This window comes from Zalophus californianus, chromosome X (genome assembly GCF_009762305.2).
Source record: "Zalophus californianus isolate mZalCal1 chromosome X, mZalCal1.pri.v2, whole genome shotgun sequence".
Lineage (NCBI taxonomy): Eukaryota > Metazoa > Chordata > Mammalia > Carnivora > Otariidae > Zalophus > Zalophus californianus.
In genome coordinates this window covers 119,675,232-119,697,757 of record NC_045612.1, presented here as the reverse complement: position 1 = coordinate 119,697,757, position 22,526 = coordinate 119,675,232, and the positions used below count along the sequence as shown (strand labels likewise).

Below are 22,526 nucleotides of genomic sequence, written 5' to 3'. Positions count from 1 at the left end.
CTATTCAGACATATTATATTATGTCCGGGACTAAGATCTTCGACGAATGCAAACTTTCCTGACATTACTCATTACATTTGGTGTAGATAGGTTGGCTCTGTGCATATTTTTAGCTCCATTAGATAAATTACATTGGATTGTGTTTTTTATGTTTTTGGATTTCCAGACCTTCAGTATTTTCTGAAATCCAAACTCTGCTTATGTGTTAGCTTGAAAATATGTCTACAAATTCTTTGGTATTGCTTCCTGAAGAGGTTGAGTCTTAATTCCTCTCCCCTTGAGTGTGGGCTCTACTTATGACTCACTTCTAACAAATAGAATGTGACTAAAGTGATGGTATGTGACTTCCAAGACTAGGAGCTAGAAGTATGGCCTCTCCTTGCTCTTTCTTTGATCACTCATTCTCAGGGAAGCCAGCTGCCATGTTGTGAGAACACTCAAATAGCCCTACGGGGAGGCCCACTCAGCAAGGCACAGAGGCCTCCTGCCGTAGAGCCATGGAAGGAGATCCACTGGCCTCAGTCAAGCCTTCAGATGACTGCAGCCTTGCCGATGTCCTAACTACAAAATCTCGAGGGACCGTGAGTCGGAATCACCCAGGTAAGCTACTCCCAAATTCCTATTCCACAGAAACTGTGAGGTGGTAAATGCCTATTGCTTTGAGACACTGTTTTGGAGTAATTTGTTAGCAGCAACAGATAAATAACACAGCTTACCACATAACTTTACGGCTGGAAAACTCTCCTGAGAGATTTTACATCCACACCGTGTAGTGCCTACCATAAGTAGGGTTTGAACTTCATGGTAGGTTCATAGTGGTGAGGAAAACTAACCCGGGGAATGCCTGGGTGGCTCAGTCGTTAAGCATCTGCCTTCGGCTCAGGTCATGATCCCAGGGTCCTGGGATCGAGTCCCGCATCGGGCTCCCTGCTCGGCGGGAAGTCTGCTTCTCCTTCTCCCACTCCCCCTGCTTGTGTTCCCTCTCTGGTTGTCTTTCTCTCTGTCAAATAAATAAATAAAATCTTAAAAAAATAAAAAGAAAAAAGCCCAGAATCTGCTATGGGGCAGCTTATCTTTGAATTCCACAAACATGGAGTAAAAAAGGAGCCAAACCTTTGTGACGTTGAGGAAGTTACTTCATATCACTTGCAGCATTGTCATTGCTAGTTTTGAAGAGTTAGTAACTTTACTAGGAAAAGCTCTCCACTGTCTTTCTCAAAATTGTTGGTTTGAAAACCTCACAGGGAAATGATGGTGCCATGGTTTAGATTTGACTCAGTACCTCTCATCAGCTGGTTGTAAATATATCTTCTCGCTACGAATCATTTCGAATAATGAATAAGCAAAGTTTTCGCTGTGACGTGCCAACGTACTAGATGCCATCAGCCATTTTGTTGAAAGGTAGAGGACTATTTCTCATGCTGGACCATGTGTGTGATATTTTATTCCAAAGCAATCCTTTCACCATTTAGATAAGTACTTATCCATCATCACATTATTTAATCCAAAATTGCACGGGTTCCTCCTTTCCTCGATTATATTGTAGCTTCAACTCCATCTCATCAATTATATCGATTTCTTAAGCTGTTGAGACAAGGGGATCTGACACATACTCACTTTATCCACCTCTGCTCTAATATTGTGGGAATTATCAAGAGAAAAAGCTCAGAACCTAAAGTTTAGGTCGACCATCAGCAATTTTAAGAACCCAAATCTAGATAATCGGTGCACAAGGTGAAAGAATTAGATGGCAATGAACAAGACTGTCGCTTCTGGCGGAAGGGCAGCTCTCCCTGGCTGCCAGGTCCTTATATGCATAATCGCAGCCCCTGGTTCCCTCTGTTGTTATGGCAACCACCGCTGTATATCACACTAAAACCTGGTATTGAAATGTACTAGAAGCACAAAGCATACATTTTTCCTATTTTTCCCAAGTTCTTTTTTCATGTAGCAATCCAACATGAAACACTTATTGGAGCTTTAAAAATCATAAATCCATCATCTCCCACTCTGAGATTTAGAACTAGCTTCTCTGACTGTAAGAGCAATTCCCCATCAAACGGATCGAATACATTTCAAACCATTAGACTTTCTTTTCAAAGAAACGGGGTGGGGGGAGGGGGGGAGGGATTGCCCTTGGCGATCTTTTGTGAAGCTCATCTACATCACTTGTTCCCTGATGTAAGCAGAATTAGTCTTCAGATTCCAAACTGCCGAGAGAGAGAGAGAGAGAGAGAGAGAGAGAGAGAGAGAGAGAGAGAGAGAGAAAATGAGTGACATTTTTGCTTCTTTTCCACTAGGAACAGGTCAATGTTGAAAATTTCGAGCTGCTCCATTTAATTCACACGGTAAAGTCAGAGGCTTCTTGAATGAAGAGAGCAGCCACTAGCTATGAGACGCACTGTTATTATCAGAATTGCTGGCATTCAAATAATGTGGAGAAAGCTATAGATTATAGTTAGATACAGAGCACTAAAACTGATTAAAAAAAAAAAAAAGCTTTCAGTGACCTAATTCAGGAACTACCTAGGATGCCTCCTGGAAAGAATTTTGCATTAAGCATTCAGATCAAGAGAAAGACCCACATCCATTTATCTGACACATTTAATTCACAACATTATTCCTCTTTCTCTAGGGAAAAGATTATATAACCGAAAATATCATAACGAATGGAAGCAGGACACAGAAAAACCCTGTTTTCGAGTACATTGCTGACCTGATGTGCGTTCTTGCAAACATTTCTTAGATGCAAACTTAACAGCTGTTTTCAACATTAATATTATTATAATGCTCATTGCCAAGACTAGACTGTATTGCTAAGAATTTGTGAGGAACTCAAAGATTTGGAGTTTTAAATCTGCTTTTTCAATATTGGAGATAATCCGCTGGTTGCAACATCCTTGCCTTATAATTTTTTTCATGGAAAGGCCACTGCAATCATCTGGACAGTCTCGTCAGAATACAGCTTGAGAGGAAGGAAAGATTTTCTTTTAATAGCTAAACAACCCTAGGATCGCATTTATAAACTTTAGAAATGGAAATAAAAGTAAAGGTTGAATGAATTAAAATGTCCTTGAGCTAGAAAGTAAGATAGGATGGAGGGGAGAATGTCATCCGATTTATTTTGCTTCCACTCAAATACCGTAAGCAAACTCCAGCTACTCAGAGGCCTCATTAAGGCAGTATCCCCAACTAGAGGCGGTAGAGAACGGAACCAGGCCACAGCAATTCCCAGTCGGGCCACTGTCGAGGAAGCTGCTGACCTAGTGAGTTTCTGGAATGGGTATGCGGTGTCATCAGAGAAAATCGCCCTCTGCCTACACACCGGGCATCTGACTTTCCTCACGAGGAGTCACGTCAAGCAAGCTCTTGATTAAGCAGGCTCTGCATTCCTACTTGGTCTATTCAACCAAGGACTGTGCTCTTGGTACCAGGGCACCCAACCGTGATGCCAAATCACCACAGATCAAGGCACGCCCTGGACAGTGTCAACTAGGATATGTTCATCATAGCCAAAGCTCTGTTCTAAATGCAGAGCAAGTGATAAAAATTAATCAAGATTAATGGGTTGGCTTTAGAAAGGTTTCTTGAGATAACATGCAAGCTTTGGATGCTTTAAATTATATGACATCTTACAAATGAAACATCGCATGTTTTGGTGGCTAAGGGAAAAATCAATAAAGAGATAAAGGCTGCATCTAATCACAGAACCTATGGAATATTTTTCAGATTTTTAAAAATTTCTTCAACAAAAATGCATGGCTCTTCCCCATAGCAGATACTGTGCTGGGCATGCATTCAAAATCAAAGAGATATACATCCTAGCCTCATGATTTGCTCTAAAGAAGGTCAAACAACGAGATACGAATGAGCAATACGGGTGATCAGTACCACACAGGAGACCCTCCTCTGGGTGTGCAGAGGTTCTCTGGACCCCTTTGCAGTAAGGGGGCATTGACGCCCCAGCTGTTGGGAATGTTCCCTACTTACTGCTTTCAGCTGACGCCCTCCCCAGCAGGAGAGCGCGCTGGATTAGCCACGTTTTTGCATAGTAAATCTATCCAGGTATAAAAGGAAGGATTTCTTCCCTTCTCTGGGATCTCTCAGAATTTTCAGGAGACATAAGCCATTGGGCAGCCATAAGCGCAAAGAGAAAATTCAAGGGAAGCAGTGATTAATGTTTAAGAGAGGGAGGTCATAGCAAAGCAGGTTTTCCTTATTTGATGTACCTGATTTTGTGACGTTTGGGGCTTGGGGTTGCAAAGGAAACTGTTTAAAGACATGGTGAGTTCAGAAGGAAAATCCAGTGTTGGCCAGAAAGAGATTAAAGGCTCAGCTGGGGCGGATAGAGCAAGGCACTCTTATCCCTGTGATGGAGAAAGGTCTTCCTTTCTTCTTCTTCTTCTTTTTTAAGATTTTATTTATTTACTTGTCAGAGAGAGCACGCACAAGCAGGGGGAGTGGGAGAGGGAGAAGCAGGCTTCCCGCCGAGCAGGGAGCCCGATGCGGGGCTCCATCCCAGGACCCCGGGATCATGACCTGAGCCGAAGGCAGACGCTTAACCGACTGAGCCGCCCAGGCGTCCCTCTTTTGGTGTTTTACTGTATTATTGCTTATCCTAGAATTTTGAGATTGAATTTAAAGCTTTCTGGTTTGAGCCCGTTCTGCACTTAAATTCAGGAATGTCCTCTCCACTTCTTTCTCCACCTCTATCGGCATGTGAAGAGTAAAACCCACAGATAACTCAGTCTTCTGACTGGAGGGAAAAATCATCCAGTTCCTTGCTGGTCGGAGTGTGGTCCTTGGACCAGCGACATCGGCAGTATATGGGGGCTTGTTGGAAATGCACGCTTTCACGCCATACTCTGCACTTGCAGAATCAGAAGGTGCACTGTAACAGGACGCCTGGGAGATTCGTGCACATGATCAGGTCTGAGAAGCAGTGTTCTGATTCAGGGATCCTCAAAGTTGAATGTTCAGCAGAATCAGAAGAACGAAGGGTGACCTGTTGGACTGCAGATCGCAGGGAGCACCCCCAGACTTTCTGGTTGAGTAGGTCTGAGATGGGGCCCAAGAACGTGCGTGTGCAGCCCATTCCCAGGTGCTGCTGGTGCTGCTAACGAGGGGCCCGTCCTCCGACTAGCACGGCTGTAACTCATTCTCCTCACTGACTGGGGGGACCAGGGTTCCTCTGTGCCGCTCACCAGCTGCGTGACGCCAGGCGCTCTCCTGACCTCTCCAAGCGCAGGTTGCTTTTTGTGTTGCAGGGAGTGATGCTAACTTCATCATGAGAATGTGAAGACCTTTTGAAACACCAAGCACCTGACCCAAGCCCGGCCACAGAATACGCTCTTCAAATTGGGGTCCGCAGACCACCAGCAGCACCAGGGTCCCCTGGGAGCTTGGAAGACCTGCGGTGTCTGGCCCCACCCCAGACCTGTGGCAGCAGACTCTGCAGCGTCACAAGAGTCTCAGGTGAGAATTATGAGTGTTAAATTCTGAGCGAAGTTCTACAAGCGCGTGGGTCCTCATTTCCCAGTTCCAGCCGAGGGTACTGAGGCTCAGAGAATGGGGGTTTCTAGCCCTAGACCAGGCATCAGAAGCTTGAACCCCCAAATCTCCCCCAGTGTTCCCACTCTCTCCGATTGCAGCCGCACCCCGAGGGTTTGATTCCCCATCTCAGGGGGGAACGCTCACCCTCACCCCGAGCACAGGTTTGCAGCACCCTGGGAGGCACCCAATGCACAGAACACGCATCCACAGCGAACTTGCCTCCTGACCTGGGGCTCCGCCAAGAAATAGATCGAGCCTGAGAGAAGAGAAGGGATTTCTGTACCTGAGGGTTTGCTCGTTGGACTTTTTGATTTTTTTTGTGTTGGATCTTCACACTGAGGTTCTGCTGGAATCCTCGTGGGCAGGAGAGGAATAGGAAAGAGAAGGGATAAAAGCAAAAGCCACGCAGGGTATGAGTCCCGCGGGGAAAGACAGACTCTAGGCTGCCAAGGAGAATGACTTGCTCACAGGGAGAAACTGGGTTCTGTTCGAACACATGGTGTAGCTGAGTTCCCACCACAGAAGTCAGCCCCCTCAGTGTTCTGGCGTGGGATTCTTTGCGAACAAAGTGCTGTTTGGGAATCATTACCATTTGTAGCTCTTTTATTGTATGAACCAAATGAATCCTTCCTGAACATTCTAATGAACACAACAATACAGAAGTGACTTTAGCAGAGTTAGCAAGGTAGCGTTGCTTTTTTTGCATACTGATGAGTACTGACATCTGAAAAGTAATCTGACAGGAAATATAAAATAACCAAATTTATTTGATAATGAATAAAATTCTGGACACTGTCCTTCCCCCGTAAGTGTATGGCTAATTTTGTCATCGAACTTTCTCTTCGACACCTCTTGCGTTGTGAATGAAGGAGTCTGCTTTCATTTCATTAGACCTCATGGACCTGAGGGAGGCTGGATGCACATAAACAAGCCGTCATCCCAAATACCATGGCTACAAGATTCACACTGCCCATTATAGTGGAAATCAATACAGCGGTACTCACTTTATAGCTAGTAGAAGTTCAGAGATGGGAAGTAATTTATCCAAAGTCGTGGCCAGTCCAGGTTGGGGATATGCTTAAAATTTAGATCCCTAGTCTGAAGCCTCTTCATATAAAGCATAGACATAAAAATGGTGAGCTCCAAGTAAGAGCTAGATTTTAAACTTTTGAGTCTTGGTTTCTTTGCCTAAGCTATATTTTCTCCTCCCTGGCCCTTAAGCATTGACATCTCCTGGATATAGCGCCAGGGTTATGTCCATGAAAACAGAAGCGACTTTGGGGAAAATGGATTTCAGCTCGGCCTTAATCAGAAGCCCCCTTGTGAAAATTGGGCCTCCAGTTCAAGACTGAGCAGAGCCCCTTTGGGTGAATCCACAACTCAACTCATTTAATGAATGAGGGTTCTCAGAAATTTGCCTCCTCTCCCTCCAATCCCCAAATACACTCCGGGATTCAGTGCGATGGGAAAATCAAACAGTGACTGCCTCTAAGCAGGAGAGGATAGTGATTTTTGGCCAGGAAGGAAGGAGCAAGGGGGAATTTTCTGGAGGGAAAGTAATGACCATTTTCACCGGGGTTTGGATTAGGTGGTACGGCACGCATTTGTCCAAACTCACGGAACGATACACTGAAGCCTTGTGTGTTTCCTTATATGTGAATTTTAGCTATCCTAAAACCTTGGGTAATGAAACAAACTCCCAGGGAAAATATTTGGGATGGTGACAGGGTTAAGAGCTGGAAGTGTTAAATTTGCATTTTTATCAGCTCTGTCATCATCCTCACCAACCACAAAATACAAAAGTCTTTAGACCACGTCTGTAGGGGGAGGGGTGGGTGGAAGTAAGAAGAAGCCAAAACCTGTATCTAAAGTACACGATGCATATTCCGGGGCAATTGTCTTTCTGCAGGCACTGCCAGGAAACCAGACCTTTGCCCTGAACTGAGCAGGCTTCCTTTAGCAGCTACTCCTTAGGTAAAAATAATCACTAGGGTTGTTGGGGGGTGTGGAGGGCGGGGAAGCTGAAGGACGGGGACTCGGTTGTGAAGCCCCTGGTGGAGACCCCGCCTAGGGTGGTGGGAATTGGGCATCTCCGATTCTCTGATGTCTTCCCCTAAGTAAGCGTAGAAATGGGTCAAAAACTGGCAGGGAGCAGAGGCCCTGCTTTAGGATAAAATCCATTACATTATGGGTTTGGGAAAAATTAAAAAAGCATGTGGGTAAAGAATAAATGTTACTAAGATTGTATTGTTTGAGGGTCTTCCTGTTCGCACCTTGAGAATCACTCTATTTCCCCAGGTTACCAGTGTGGTGTGCTGCTTTTATTATCATGCAAATTTCAAGCCTAGAAAACACAGAGAATAATATAACAAAGAGTAGTATATCCACGATTCGGTCTCGGAGCACCCGGCTGGCTCAGTCCGTGGCACCTGTGACTCTCGACCTGGGGGTCGTGAGCTCGGGCCCCATGTTGGGCGTGGAGCCTACTTAAAAAAAAAGTATATTTCCATGATCCAGTCTTGTTGGATTACTGTTTTTTTCCTTTTTTAAGATTTTATTTTTAAGTAATCTCTACACCCACCGTGGGGCTCAAAGCTATCACCCCAGAGATCAAGGGTTACCTGCTTCACTGACTGAGCCAGCCAGGCGCCCTGGGATTACTTCTTTTTCGAGAATGCAAGGGTGTTTTACTTTGTGATCAGTGATTATTAATAACTAAAGAGTTCAAATGAGTCAGAATTGTCCTTCTATGAACACTTATACCCTCTTGGCTTTTTCCTCCCCTTTACGCTACACGTACTTGGATATAGGCGTTTGGACATGATAACTGGTGATTGGTTGCTGTTCCTGTTTTCCTAAACAGGTACATATAGCTCTCTGAGTAACTGCTCTTAGCTTTTGCTATTTATAATTTATAGAGATTTTTTTTATTTTTTTTTTTGCTTAAGGGACTTACTGTTAAAATAATTGAGGCATATCTGCTTTTCCAGCTCTACAGACTCTATAGTCTGGTTGCTTTATAATTATATTTTTTTCAGCTTCATGGAGATTTAATTGACATATAACACTGAGATTAAGGTGTACAACGTGATGATTTAATACACATATATATTGTGACATGATGACCACAGTAATGTTAGTAACACCTCCATGATTACTTTTACAGAAATTTGTTGTTTACTTTTTGTTGTTGTGATGAGAACACTTAAGATCTATTCTCTTAGCAACTTCCAAGTACATAATGCAGTATTCTTAACTAGAGTCGCCATGCTGTGCATGAGATCCTCAGGACTTACTTATCTTATTACTGGAAGTTTGTACCCTTTGACCACCATCTCCCCATTTTCTGTATCCCCTAGCCCCTGGCAACCACCAATGGTGGTACTCTCTTTTTCTTTAAGATTTTTAAAATTTACTTATTTGAAAGAGAGAGAGCACACACAAGCAGGGGGAGTGGGAGAGGGAGAAGCAGACTCCCTGCTGAACAGAGAGCCCAATGCGGGGCTCGATCCCAGGACCCTGGGATCATGACCTGAGCTGAAGGCAGATGCCTAACCAACTGAGCCACCCAGGTGCCCCACCAGTCGACACTCTGTTTCTGAGTTCAGCTTTTTTAGATGCCACATATAAGTGAGATCATACAGTATTTGTTTTTCTCTGATATATCTCACTTAACATAATGACCTCAGGGTCCATCAATGTTGTTGCAAGTGGCAGGATTTCCTTCTTTCTCATGACTGAATAATATTCCATTGTGCATTTACTTATGTATATAATATAATAGCCATATAGAAACATCTTCTTTATCCATTCATCCATCCGGAGACACTTCAGTTGTTTCTGTACCTCGGCTATTGTGAATAATGCTGCAATGAACATAGAAGTTCAGATATCTCTTTGAGATCCTGATTTCATTTCCTTTGGATATGTACCCAGAAGTGGAATTGCTGCATCGTAGGGTAGTTCTATTTTTAATTTTGTGAGAAACCACCATACTGTTTTCCACAGTGGCTGCACCAAGGGATACTCCCACCAACAGTGCATGAGGGTTCCCTTTTCTCCACATCCTCGCCAACTTGTGTTAGCTCTTGTCTTTTTGAGATGAGCCATTCTATCAGGCGTGAGGTGATAGCTCATTGTGGTTTTGATTTGTATTTCCCTGATGATGAGTGAGTGACGTTCAGCATCTTTTCATGCGTCTGTCGGCCGTCTGGATGTCTTCCTTGGAGACATGTCTATTCAGGTCCTCTCTTCATTTTTTTAAGTTGGATTGTTTGGTTTTTGCTATTGAGTTGTATGAGTTCCTTATATATTTTGAATATTAACCTCATGTTATAACACTATCAGCAATTTCAAAATTTTAAAATGGAGATCTTTATTTGTAATGTAAATCAGCCGTTCTCCAACATTTAGTCTTAAGAATCTGAGGACTCCAGAGGGCTCATGTTTGTGTGGATTTTTATCAATTGGTGTTACCAGGTTAGAAATAAAAGTGGAGAAAAATTTCTAAATACTTATTTATTAATTTATTTAAAATCACAATAGCAAACCCAATATGTGTTAACATAACACATTTTCATGAAAACAACTATTTTCTTAAATAAAAAATTTATTGGGAAAATGGCATTGTTACACATCTTTGCAGTCTCGTTCATGTCTGCCTTAATAGAAGCTGGATTCTCATATTTGCTTCTGTATTCAGTAGATTTCTTTACAAGATTTTATTTATTTGAGAGAGAGAGAGAGAGAACGAGAGGCGGGGAGGGCCAGAGGGAGAAGCAGACTCCCCGCTGAGCAGGGAGGCCGATGTGGGACTCAGTCCTGGGACTCCGGGATCATGACCTGAGCTGAAGGCAGACACTTAACCAACTGAGCCACCCGGGCGCCCTTGTATTCAGTAGATTCTGAAACATTGTTTTGTTCAGAAAATATAGAGAAAACCCAGCCTCCCAAGGATAAGTATTTGGAAATAGGAGGAGTATACTAACAACTTTTTCAGGTAGTTGTAGATATTCTTCTATGGTACTACACCAAATTGTGACAAGTGGTAGTTTCTTGAAGAAAATATACATTATGAGATTTGAAACCATAGTAATGACGTTTTTGTACTCTGTTACATTAAAATTCATTGGCTTATCTTACATTTTGAATGAATATTTTACCCATGCATGATTTTGTAACATTGTGTGTTGGTCATGAGGGAAATATTGTTTCATTGAGTTATGTAGATCTTCCTTATACAGTATAAAATAAAATCACACTCATTAATACCACTGATCTCCTCAGAGAAGTCTTTAAATGATGGGAAGCTGTCAAGCCCATGGGGGCATATTCAAGTTTTCTAAAATTGTAATTGTCACTTGAAAGCTCAAGTTCAAACTCAAATTTTATTATTGGCAGCAAATACTGTCAATTGTTTTCCTCAAACTGACAAGCCCATTTTGTTCATTTTTGAGAAAATGTCTGCCTAGTCCTCAACTCTGTAAAAACCCCTGGTTGTCAGTTAGCCTTTCGAGTTAAAATGGTATCACGTGAAAACAACAGCTAGTTTACCTGGCAACTCAAATATTGGCACTTGAAACAGTCACTGAGTGCTTTTCTTTTCTTCTGAGATTTTATTTGAGAGAGAGAGCGAGTGAGTACGAGTGGGGTGAGGGGCAGAGAGAGAAGCAGACTCCCTGCTGAGCAGGGAGCCCGACTCGGGGCTCAATCCCAGGACCCCAGGATCATGACTTGAGCCCCCCAGGTGCCCCCAAACAGTCACTGAGGGCTTTTCCTTGAGACAATATATGAACATTGGTAGGCGGCAGAAAGGATTTAGACATACTTCTCATTTTGTCACACAGAATTTATGAAGATGTGTACTCAAGAGTTGAAAGATAGTAAAAGTAATAATTTTACTGGCGTTTGTGTTTTCTGCAAGTGCGTGGTGGTGGGAACACAATCCCTACTAGTACAGCGTGCGCCAATGCCTTCATTCAAGTTCAGGTTCCAGCACCTTTACTCCCCACTGCTTTGTAACACTAGTGCAGATATCAGCATGGTGAGAAAGACAAGTAACATCTTTGAGGCATTAGGAGAATAGTTTTGACTTCACAGAACCCTTGAAAGGGTCTTGGGGACCCCCCAGGTATCTGGCGACCACACTTTGAGATCTAGTTGTAAAGGCTCTCAGTATTTTTTTATCTCCTTTAGGTAAATTTAGTGTCAGAATTTTACCTATTTAGCATTAACAGATGAATTTAGTGTTCTTTTAGTCAGGAATTCCATGTGTATATATACATGCCAGCAATACAATGTGAGCAAAAGCAAAAGTGTATATGCCAGCAATACAATGGTGAGCAAAAGCAAAGTCTCTGCCCATATGGAATTTCTATTCTACTGGGTGAGACAAACTGTAGTCCAATTATCGGGTAACTGTAAATGTAAAATTGTCATAAGTGCCATGAGAACCACAGTAGGGGCAGTTGGCTTAATCTGTGGGTGGGAGGTTAAGATACAGTGTTCCTGAGGACCTAATGTTTGCCTTAAAACCTCGAGGGTCAGTAGGTGTGAGCAGGTAGAAGAGGTGGTGATAGTGTTCCCAGGCAGCGGGACCAGCACGTGCAAAGGTCCTGAGGCAGGAGGGAGCTTGGCATGTGGCAGAAATGGGAAACAGCTCTGAAAAGGAGGGAGGCTGATGGGAGATAATGACAGAATGGGAAGAATAGATGAAAATATATTGTAGTCTCCACTAGCATTTTGGCTTTTATGCAGAGAACAAAGAGGGGCCATTGAAGTGTTTCTAGAAAGGGTGGCTTGATCGAATTGGCAGTATAAAAAGATCACCTGGGCAGCAGTGTTGAGAATCAATGGATGATGTTGGGGGGTTGGGCAGATGAATGCAGGGAACCATTTTTCAGATGGGAAGGCTCAGAAATGTTGATGTTTGCCAAGAATCACACCACTCCCAATCTTTAAAACTAGAATTTCCCACTGTTTTTATTTTTCAGCTCCATTGAGGTATAATCGACAATTAGAATTGTAATATATTTACGCTATTTTTTTCTTCAAGCAACTGAATGATATTTCTGATATAGAGGCTTCTAGGTTTGGGGGGTGGGCGGTCACGGACACCTCCTCTGGGATTCTACTGACAACTAATAACCTTCTCCCTAGCGAGGTTCACATTTGTACACACACACAATTGACACATTTCTAGAGGTTTTCTTTTGAAACCCATTCAGAGACTGCCCAAGACCATTTGAGACCCAAGGTTAACAAGGCTTATTCTAGGGCCTTTCAAAGCTATCACTGGTGTTAAGTCTGGTCCCTGGTAGATTTTTTTAAAATAATCATTGAAAACACTAACCACTTTAGAGTTCCAGATTAAAAATGGGTTACTCTTCATAGAATTACCATGTAACCAGCAGTTCCACCCCTAGGTGTGTGTTCAAAAGAATTGAAAACAAGTGTTTAAACAAAAACTTGCACACACACGTCCATAGCAGCACTATTCACAATAGCCAAAAGGTGGAAACAACCCAAATGTCCGGGGCGCCTGGGTGGCTCAGTTGGTTGAGCGACTGCCTTCGGCTCAGGTCATGATCCTGGAGTCCCGGGATCGAGTCCCACATCGGGCTCCCTGCTCAGCGGGGAGTCTGCTTCTCCCTCTGGCCCTCTTCCCTCTCGTGCTCTCTCTCTCTCATTCTCTCTCTCAAATAAGTAAATAAAATCTTTTAAAAAAATAAAAAAATAAAAAACAACCCAAATGTCCTTCAGTGGATGAATGGACAAATGAATTGTGGTCCTAGGCATACAATGAAAGTATTTGGCAGTAAAAGGGAATGAGGTCCTGCTGTGTGCCACAACATGGATGAACCTTGAAAAGACTATACTAAGTGGGAGAAGCCAGATACAAAAGGCCACACGTTGTATGATTCCATTGATATGACATGTCCAGAATAAGTAAATCCATAGACAGGCAGAAAGTAGATAGTGGGTGTCTGGGACTGGAGAGGGGACAAAGGGAATGGTTGCTTTGTGGGTACAGGGTTTTTGTGGTGATGAAAATGCTCTGGAATGAGATAGAGGTGATGCTTGCACAACATTGTAAATGTACCAAAAGCCACAAAGTAGACAGTAATAGATGGGCTTTTTAAAGACTTTAAACCCGAAGCACCATTCTTTGTATTTGTTCCTTTTGGCCTCTTTCCTGAGCTGCTCTGGGTCAGCTATTCCTCCCTTGTTGACTACAGCAGTGGTTCTCAAAGGTGGGGGCAGGGAAGGGGAGGTGGATGGTTGGGACTCCCAGGGGACATTCAGCAATGTCTGGAGACAGTTTGGTTGCCAAGACCTAATGCTATCTAGTAGCTAGAGACCAGGGATGTTAAATATCCTACGATGCACGAGATGGCCCTCATAGCAAAGAATTCTCTGACCCCAAATGTCAATAGTGCCAAGGCTGAGAAACTCAGGATTATAGTATTGTTACCGTATAATTGAAAATGCCAATACCTACTTATTATGGGCATTCTTATGGCGACAGCTCCCATTCTCTTGGTCTCTGGGGCTTGTGATGCCAAACGCTGAAACAGCCCCAAGGAGAGGGTTCTGGAACCCTATAGGGAAATCAAAGACCTCAGCCTTGTTACTTGTGGATCCCACAAAGGCTATATCCCATAAGGTCCTAGGGACGGCATGGAACTAGAAAATGGAAGTTGACCCTTCCATGTCTGGCTGCATGGTATCTGCATGCTGGCCACCTGGCAAGGGTGAGCGGATAAAGAATAAGAATATTCTTCACAGCATAAGAACCACATGATCTGTAAAGGAAGGAAATGAGCATAGTACCATTTTTCTTTATCTTTTCAATTATTCTAAGAATTGCATTGTCAGCAATTTCATTCTGAACCAAGGTTTATTTACTGATTTTTTTTTTTTTATTAATCTACTTATAGAAGGTTGGTCCTTTTATCTTACAAGGGAAACACTGGCTATATGGATCAGTTTCGTTCTCTTTAATATTATTTGAATATTGGTAAAAACAAATGCTTTTAAAACAGGCATGATCTTGAATGAAAATCAGATCCTCCATTTTAAAAACCTTGTCACTGCCTTTCTTGAAGGGAGCAAGCCCCTAGTGCATAAAATGGCAACAGATTCTTAAATATTCTCCTTATTATTCTGCAGAGAGATGACATGTTCAGAACACCCTTAACTACACTTACATTACTTTAGAAAATACCTTAGGGAAAACCTTCAGTAATTATTTGCTTGCTGGAAGATTTACTCTCTGAAAAATTATGCTTGGTCTTTCCCTAGCTGCCGAAAAATGTCAGAACTAGGACATATCATGCTGAACACATTGTTTGACAATTTGGCGGTCACACGGGGGAGGGGCTTCATTGTAGTTCCTCTCTAATGGGTTTGGCAAATGCATCTGTACCTGCCCCTGCAGTGGTAAACTCCCCAGCAGTGACCATCCAGAATAAATGGCAAAATCATGTTCGAGGACAGGGAGCAGTTGCTTAAGTGGATTCACTCATACTGAAAATGCCAGGAAGTCAAATTCACATTTTTCTTCATCTAGGGGTCTGGCTAACCCTTTCTAATAACAGTGCACACTTCTATGAGGCCACTGAGGCCAGGACGTCATGTGTTTGTGATTGGAAGACTATTGCTACAAAAGGAAGTGATGTATTTGAAAGAAATTAACAGATACACACGAAGGTGGGTGTGAGTTTCTCAGCATGGAAACGGATTCTGTCCTCAAATGGTTGCATGGAAACATCTGTTTCAAACCATTCTGAACTAGGAAGAATGTGGGGACCAACTACGGTTTGCCTGGAAAACGCTTACCTCACCCTCTTGACCTAAGGGATGGTGTCTGGACAAGGGAGGAAACAGAAGTGGCCTTGGAATCACATCCTTTTAAAAACAAAACAAAACAAAACAAAACAAAACAAAAACCATGTCCTTGTGGTTTTTTGAAGGGTTTCTTCACAGCATAAAGTTCCCCAAATATCCTCTTTGTGTTTATTTTTTTTAACCCCTTACACAGTTTCCCCACAGTTAGTATCTTTCATGACTGTGGCATATTTGTCAAAATGAAGAAACTAAAATTGGTGTAATTTAACCAAGCCCCAGACTTTATTTGAATTTCACGTTTTTCCATACTGTCCTCTTTCTGTTCCAGGATCTCATTCAGGACACTACACTGCGTTTAGTCATCATTTCTCCTACTCTTCCTTCTTGGCTTTTGATGACCCTCTCTTCTTTGCCTGACTATAAGCTTCAATGGGCTCTTAAGAAGCCCTTCTAAACATACCAGGGCCATCTTTTCAATTGTGTCTGTTGTAAGGGAGAGGAAAAAAAAAAACAAAACTTTTCCTCTACCTTCTCAGTTCTGCAGTTGGGTCCCTGGAAATTAAACTGACAAAAGACAGGTTAACAAGAGAAAAACTGAGTTTATTAACATGAGCCGAGTGTATGTGTATGTATATATATATATATATATATATATATATATATATATATGGAAGAAATTCAGTGATAACTTAAAGTGGTGGTTAGAACTTAAGCTGTTATGGCATCTTAACAAGAGCAAGAGATTTGCAGAGAGGTGACAAGACAAAAGGAAAACAGGCTTAGGCTTTTAGGGGTGACAAGCCACAGTAAAGTAAATATATGTGGGGAAACTAATGGAAGATAATGGTTAGCTAGTGAAGTTTGTTATGGGTAGATTCCTCTCATCTCCAGGCTAACAAGAGGCTATGGTTGTCCCTGGTGCTTAGGAGTCTAAGAATTGTCCTCCTCTTCCCGGTATGAGAGAGGGACACCTTTACAAATGGAATTTTATGTTCTGCTTTGAGGCAAATGGGGAGAAGGCAGAGAGCTATTTTTGGCATCTGCTGTTTCTCAGTTTTCTTCAGCTCAAAATCTTATGCCAAAGTAGTTTATTTGGAGCTATCATATTCTGATCCCCTGCACTATAATTCAAAAAACTAATAAACCAAAAACGAACAACAACAAACAATTTTAAAAACCAATCAGAAAAACTTGGGAAAATTTAAAAATTCAGTGAAAAGGCTCTCCTGGTTGCCATTTTACCTACATAAAATCAGTCATCATCCATTTAATGAATTTATTTTCTACGATTTTAGTGCCTGTTCTGGCATAACTCAACATACAGCTGGATCTATTTCATGGGTCAGAACAAGAGGTCATCAGGCAATAGGAAGGACTAGACTAGGCAAGCAAGATATTAGAAACTAGACTTCCGGGCTGGGAAAGGACAGAAATTTGGACCAGACCACGCCTAACTATATGAGGGCAAGTTCAGAGAGCGGGACCATAGAACATCTGGGAGACCCCAGACAGGTAGCGTCAGAAATTGAAGCAAATAGGGGCGCCTGGGTGGCTCAGTTGGTTAAGCGTCTGCCTTCGGCTCAGGTCATGATCCCAGGGTCCTGGGATCGAGCCCTGTCTTGGGCTCCCTGCTCAGTGGGGAGCCTGCTTCTCCCTCTCTCTCTGCCTGCCGCTCTGCCTACTTGTGTTCTCTCTCTCTGTCAAATAAATAAATAAAACCTTAAAAAAAAAATTGAAGCAAATAGTAGGAGCATGGGGACAAGGGGTTGGGAAAGGTGGACGGGCAGATGGACTGGCAGTGAGTGCCAGACAGGGTTAGGTGATGTGCAGGAGCCAGTCAGCCATGAGCAGGAGGTTGGCCAGAAAGAGCAGAAAGGACATCAGCCTGCCCTCATGCTGCCTGTGAATCAGAGGCCGGATCCTGGTTTGAGATCTCAGAGCTTAGGTTCTGAGTTGTATCTCTGGCAGGGGTTGACCATGCAGGGACTACCCAGAAGCAAGATACCCGGGATACCAAGGTAGAAAGGTGAGCACAGGAACCCCAGCATTAGAATTAGGGCAAGGTAAGAGCAAGGTCAGAACCCAGGTTAACCTGAGATTATATTAACTTCCCTACCAAACAAAAGATACTAAATTCCCCCTGAATAGGAAAAAAAGTTACCGCTAACCCTAACTCAGAGTTTCAGCCTTGGCACCAGTGAGATTTGGGACTGGATAGCTCTTTGATGCCAGGGCTGTCCTGTGACATCATAGAATGTTTAGCAGCATCCCTAGCCTTGACACACTAGATGCCTATGGCACCTCCATCCCCTGCCAAGGTGTGACAATCAAAAATGTCTCCAAATATTGCCAAACACCCCCTGGGGACAAAATCACTCCTGTTGAGAACTACTGCTCTAAAATGAGGCTGACCCAGTAAGAGGCATTAAATGGCCTCAGTTTTAGTAGAAAAATGCCTGGGGGAAGAAAACCAGGCCAGTTATTACAACCCAGAATAGGAATCAAGGGAAGTGATGCACCTAGTAAGGCAGTGTGGATGCAATGGCTCCTTCATAGAGAGCCACTGCATAGGCAGGTGTTAGAAAATGTTGGTCTTCGGTGGAGGGAGTCCGGGACCATAAATTGCCTTGCTCCATATCCACAATATATATGGTAGAAGTGGGTATGTATTCACTGATTTAATGGGTCAAATGAAATTGACTTGTGCTTAAAGCAATGTTGGACACACAAAGCCAGAAGAAATGAAAACTGTCTTTGTGTTTTCATACCATGAAAGCCATCCGAGCCTTAAAATGCCTTTGCCCAACGTGGGACATATTTTAGTGAATAATGCCCTTTTGTACTCTTATGTTTTTTTCAGTTGAGTCTTATAAAGGCATTGTGTAGAACTTTTTTTATCCCAGAAAATAGTGGTCATTGAAGCATTTTGGTGGACTTGTTACCATTTACATACAGTTCTAGCGTAGATTTCTTTGATTTCCTGTGTGGTATTGATGTTTGGGAATAAACTGCAAAGAGCAATGATTTCCATATACTTTGCTGCTTAAATCCACGTGAATTTCTTAATTTCATGCCACGTTGCACCATTACACTGTGGTTGGCAACTTCCAAAATGGCCCCCACGATCCCCACTTCCTGGTAATTGATGTGGGAAACAAAGGCAGAAGAAAAATCATTACAAAAATTTCCTTACTACCTACAGCTCAGTGACAAGTCCTTGAAACAGGCAGAGTGACATTCCTCTAAGGACTCAGCTGCCTTGCTGTTTATACTTTGCAAAGGGCAAAAAGGCAATCTTAGCTCGACCCCCAGGATTCTGTAAGTCTACTCTAACATACAAAAATTCCTTTGGAAACTTCCTTTATCTCTACCCACCAAGATGCATGTTGACATTCATCCCCCAAGCATATGACCCACTGATACACATCTGAAGGGTCTCATGACTGAGTACTTCCTAAATAGTAATGAATGACCTTTCCCCAACAATAGCTAGCCCCCTCAGGATCCTGGAAATCTTGTTTCCAAAATACCTGGGAGGCTTGTGCTATCCCAAACCCCCACCCAACCTGAAAGTATATAATGAGCCACTGCTCATGACCCCAGGGCAGCTCTTTTCTGCCCACGGGTCCCGTCCCCGGGCTTTAATAAAACCACCTTGTTGCACCAAAGACGTCTCAAGAATTCTTTCTTGGCCATGGGCTTTGAACCCTAACGTCTCTCCAACATCAGTAGTCACACCTTGTGTAGTCCCCTCCCTTTGCGTGATGGCCGGACCTAGTGACTTGCTGTTGGCAAATACAATATGGTGCAAGTGATAGGATATGGCTTCCAAGATCAAGTTCTAAAGATCATCACTTCAGCTTTGCCTTTTCTCTGGCTCCTCTTGCTTGCTGTCTCCTATGGAGAGACCTATGAGACAAAGAACAAAGAAAGACCTCTGGCCAAGGGCACCAGGCTGGCTCAGTCATTAAGCGTCTGCCTTCGGCTCCGGTCATGGTCCCAGGGTCCTGGGATCGAGCCCCGCATCGGGCTCCCTGCTCGGCGGGAAGCCTGCTTCTCCCTCTCCCACTCCCCCTGCTTGTGTTCCCTCTCTTGCTGTCTCTCTCTCTGTTAAAAAAAATAAAAATAAAAAATCTTTAAAAAAAAAAAAAAAAGACCTCTGGCCAAAAGCCAGCAAGGAATTGAGGCCTTCAGTCTCACAGTATGGAAGGAACTGAATCCTGCCCACAAGCACTTGAGCCTTCAAATGACTATAGCTCCTGGCCGGCACCTTGACCACAGCCTGCGAGAGACCCAGCTGAGCCACTCCCAGATTCTTGACCTGCAGAAAGTGTAAAATCATAACTATTGTTATTTTTTCCCCTTTTTATTGTTATGTTAATCACCATACATTACATCATTAGTTTTTCATGTAGTGTTCCATGATTCATTGTTTGTGCATAACACCCAGTGCTCCACGCAGAACGTGCCCTCCTTAATACCCATCACCAGGCCATAACTATTGTTATTTTAACTTGTTACATTTTAGGGTGATTTGCTAGGCAGCCGTAGATGACTAATGCATACACGAAGCTCATTCTGCACTTAGATCGGTGGCCTATTCTCGGATCGTCCAGTGAGGCAACAGAGAGTTATGGAGACAAAACAATGAAACTTGAACTCCAGCTCCTGCTGGGTAGAGAGGGGCCCTGGGGTAGGAGGACAGCTGCTGACCGTGACGCACAGATTTTAAGGCTGCTGAGAAATGAAAGAGAATCTACCTGCAACGTGGAAACAGGAAGTCCACCATTTGTAGCCCTAAGACCGAAAGACCCGAGTGTGTCTAATCTGCCCAACGGGGGGGAAGTGGGAGGAGAGAGCAAAGCGGAGAGCAGCAGCATGAACACCAGGCGCAGCCTGCGCTGCACAGTGGGGAAGGGGCGCATCCGGGCTTTGAGGAGCACCAAGGGGTCCTGGAAGAAAATGACGATGGTGGTTTCAGGGGAAATGTGAAACATGCTTAAAAAGAGATTTCTAAAATGTGATGCTTGATAGGAAGTCAAACATCTCTAACAACCACAACCACAACCCCCACAGAAGAAGAAGCCTCAGCCGCCCAGCCCTCTAGGTGACTAAACTATACTGGGTTTTCCGGACAATTCCATAGGCCCAACAGACAGGAAAGAGCGAGAGAGTCAGGGATGTGAGAGTCCATTCTTTGTAACTGGACAAAAACACTTAAAGACAATAAGAGTACTATTTATTGATCACGGCACGAAGCAGTTTATGGTTTCTTGAAACTTCATGTTTTGCCCCTGAGGAAGCTAAGCCCTCACAACCAAGGTGTGTGCCTGGTGGAGCCAGCGGAAACCCAGGACACTTGATTCCGAAGCGCGACCTTTACCCACGGGTGCTGTTGGCAGCTGTAACAACCGTGCAGCCCAAGGTACGAGCAATCCGAACAGGATGGCCCTTGAGCTGAGCCAGCCTGGGGACCCTTGCTGGGCCATGCTGGCCGGATCGCGGGAGGCTAGCGCAGTGACCAGGGAAGGAGGGGACCCCACGGTTGCTCAGGTCACTGTCGATTGAGTATATGTTTATATACTAACAGGTCCTGCGGGCCTGTCCTTTGGTACTTAAGCATCCCATCAGATGTACCGGTGCAGGTGGGCGGAGAGCAGCTCTGTTCCCAGCCAGTCTGGTCCCGGGCCTCCTTTGTCTAGGGTCCTGTCTCCACTTGTCACACAAAGCCTGGACGTTTATTTCCAGCACAAACTGACTAAAAGTGAGGGAGAAACCAGACTGTCTGTTCCCTCGAGCATTTGTAGACAGACAACTTTTAAATAGAAGCACCCACATGGGATTCTAAAAGCTGTGCTGGCATGGTGAGCTCTGGTCAGAGATCCCTCTAGAAAGAGAAAACTCGAGTGACCGTCTTGTCTCGTGAAAAGGGGTGGGGGGTGGGATTTGGCTGTTTAGGGAAAAGCTGGTCTCTTCATCTCATGTAAAATCACAAGACCATGGTGTAAATTTAAAGTAGTCACAGAGTCGCCCCCCTCCAGCCTGGCTGGTTCATTTATGCTGAGTGCAGATTTGAGGAAGAAAGCCGTATATTTGGCCTTAGGCTGGGGGATGCCACTGACCGTGGAATATAAAGAAGTGCTTCTCTACCCTAGAGTCACCCTCCAAGGATTTTGGTGATCGATCTGCGGTGTGGCCTGGCAACGAGATTAAAATCTCCCCCGATGATTGCCACGTGCAGCCCAGGGTGGGGATCACTGATCCAGAAGGATGGCAGGACGTTTGCAGGCACCACAGTTTGGATGGAGTTTTGCCACTTACGAGTTGGATCGAGTAAATGACCAGATTAGCCCGGTTCGTTTTCCCAATAAGCCACCCAGGTGTTGGCCCAGCTTTTCCCCTCTGGTGCGTGGAGGGAACTGTGGTCTGGTCTTTGCGACTTGCCTCTCTGTTTTGTTTCCCCTGTTTGCACTTGAAGGGAGAATTAACGCTTTAACAACTTCTTTGTGCTTCTGTTTTATCATCCTCAAAGTAAGAATACTGCTCAGGGATCGGTAGCAGCTATTTTTGTCGCGGTCCTGCAGGGACGTAGCTAATGAACCAGCCGGGGCGCTGGTGGAGCAGCATTTGGTGGCAAAAACTTGCAGAACCAGGGTCAGTAGCAAGGGCGTGAAGCCCATTGCCTGGGGCACTCTAGCATGGCTGTGCCGGACACGGGAGAGAGACCCACACCCTGGGCTAAGCGAGAGGGTTAGGGAAGCCCAGTCCCCTCCGTGTATGAAGGTTCCTAGAGAACTGTAACATGACAGAGCAAAAACCTTCCTGGTTGTAACTGAGCAGATATATGCAAGAACACTTCAACTGTTACAACACTAGACAAGGGAAGATGGAGTTATTGTAAGTCTCCTATGTTTTCATGCATACCATAGTCCTACACATCCTTATCATTGTTCCATGTTGGGATTTTCTGGGGCCATTTTCCAGATAGTGCAGTATACCATTTCTCAAACTTTAATGTGCATGCCAACCACCCAGGGCTCCTCTTAAAATGTAGATTCTGATTCAGTGATCTGGATGGGGCCTGAGATTCTGCATTTCTGTATTTTCAGCATCTCAGTGATGCT

General features: G+C 43.9%; 1 long non-coding RNA gene across 1 annotated transcript in view; it reads left to right on the top strand.

Moving 5' to 3' along the window:
• The first annotated feature begins 432 nt into the window (after nt 1-432).
• The window catches only part of LOC113930928, a 41,709-nt gene continuing 19,615 nt past the window's right edge, over nt 433-22,526 (top strand). The window contains exons 1-2 of the long non-coding RNA XR_003522629.1: nt 433-600; nt 5,268-5,475. This is a non-coding gene — a long non-coding RNA (uncharacterized LOC113930928). The remainder of the gene's footprint in view (nt 601-5,267; nt 5,476-22,526) is intronic.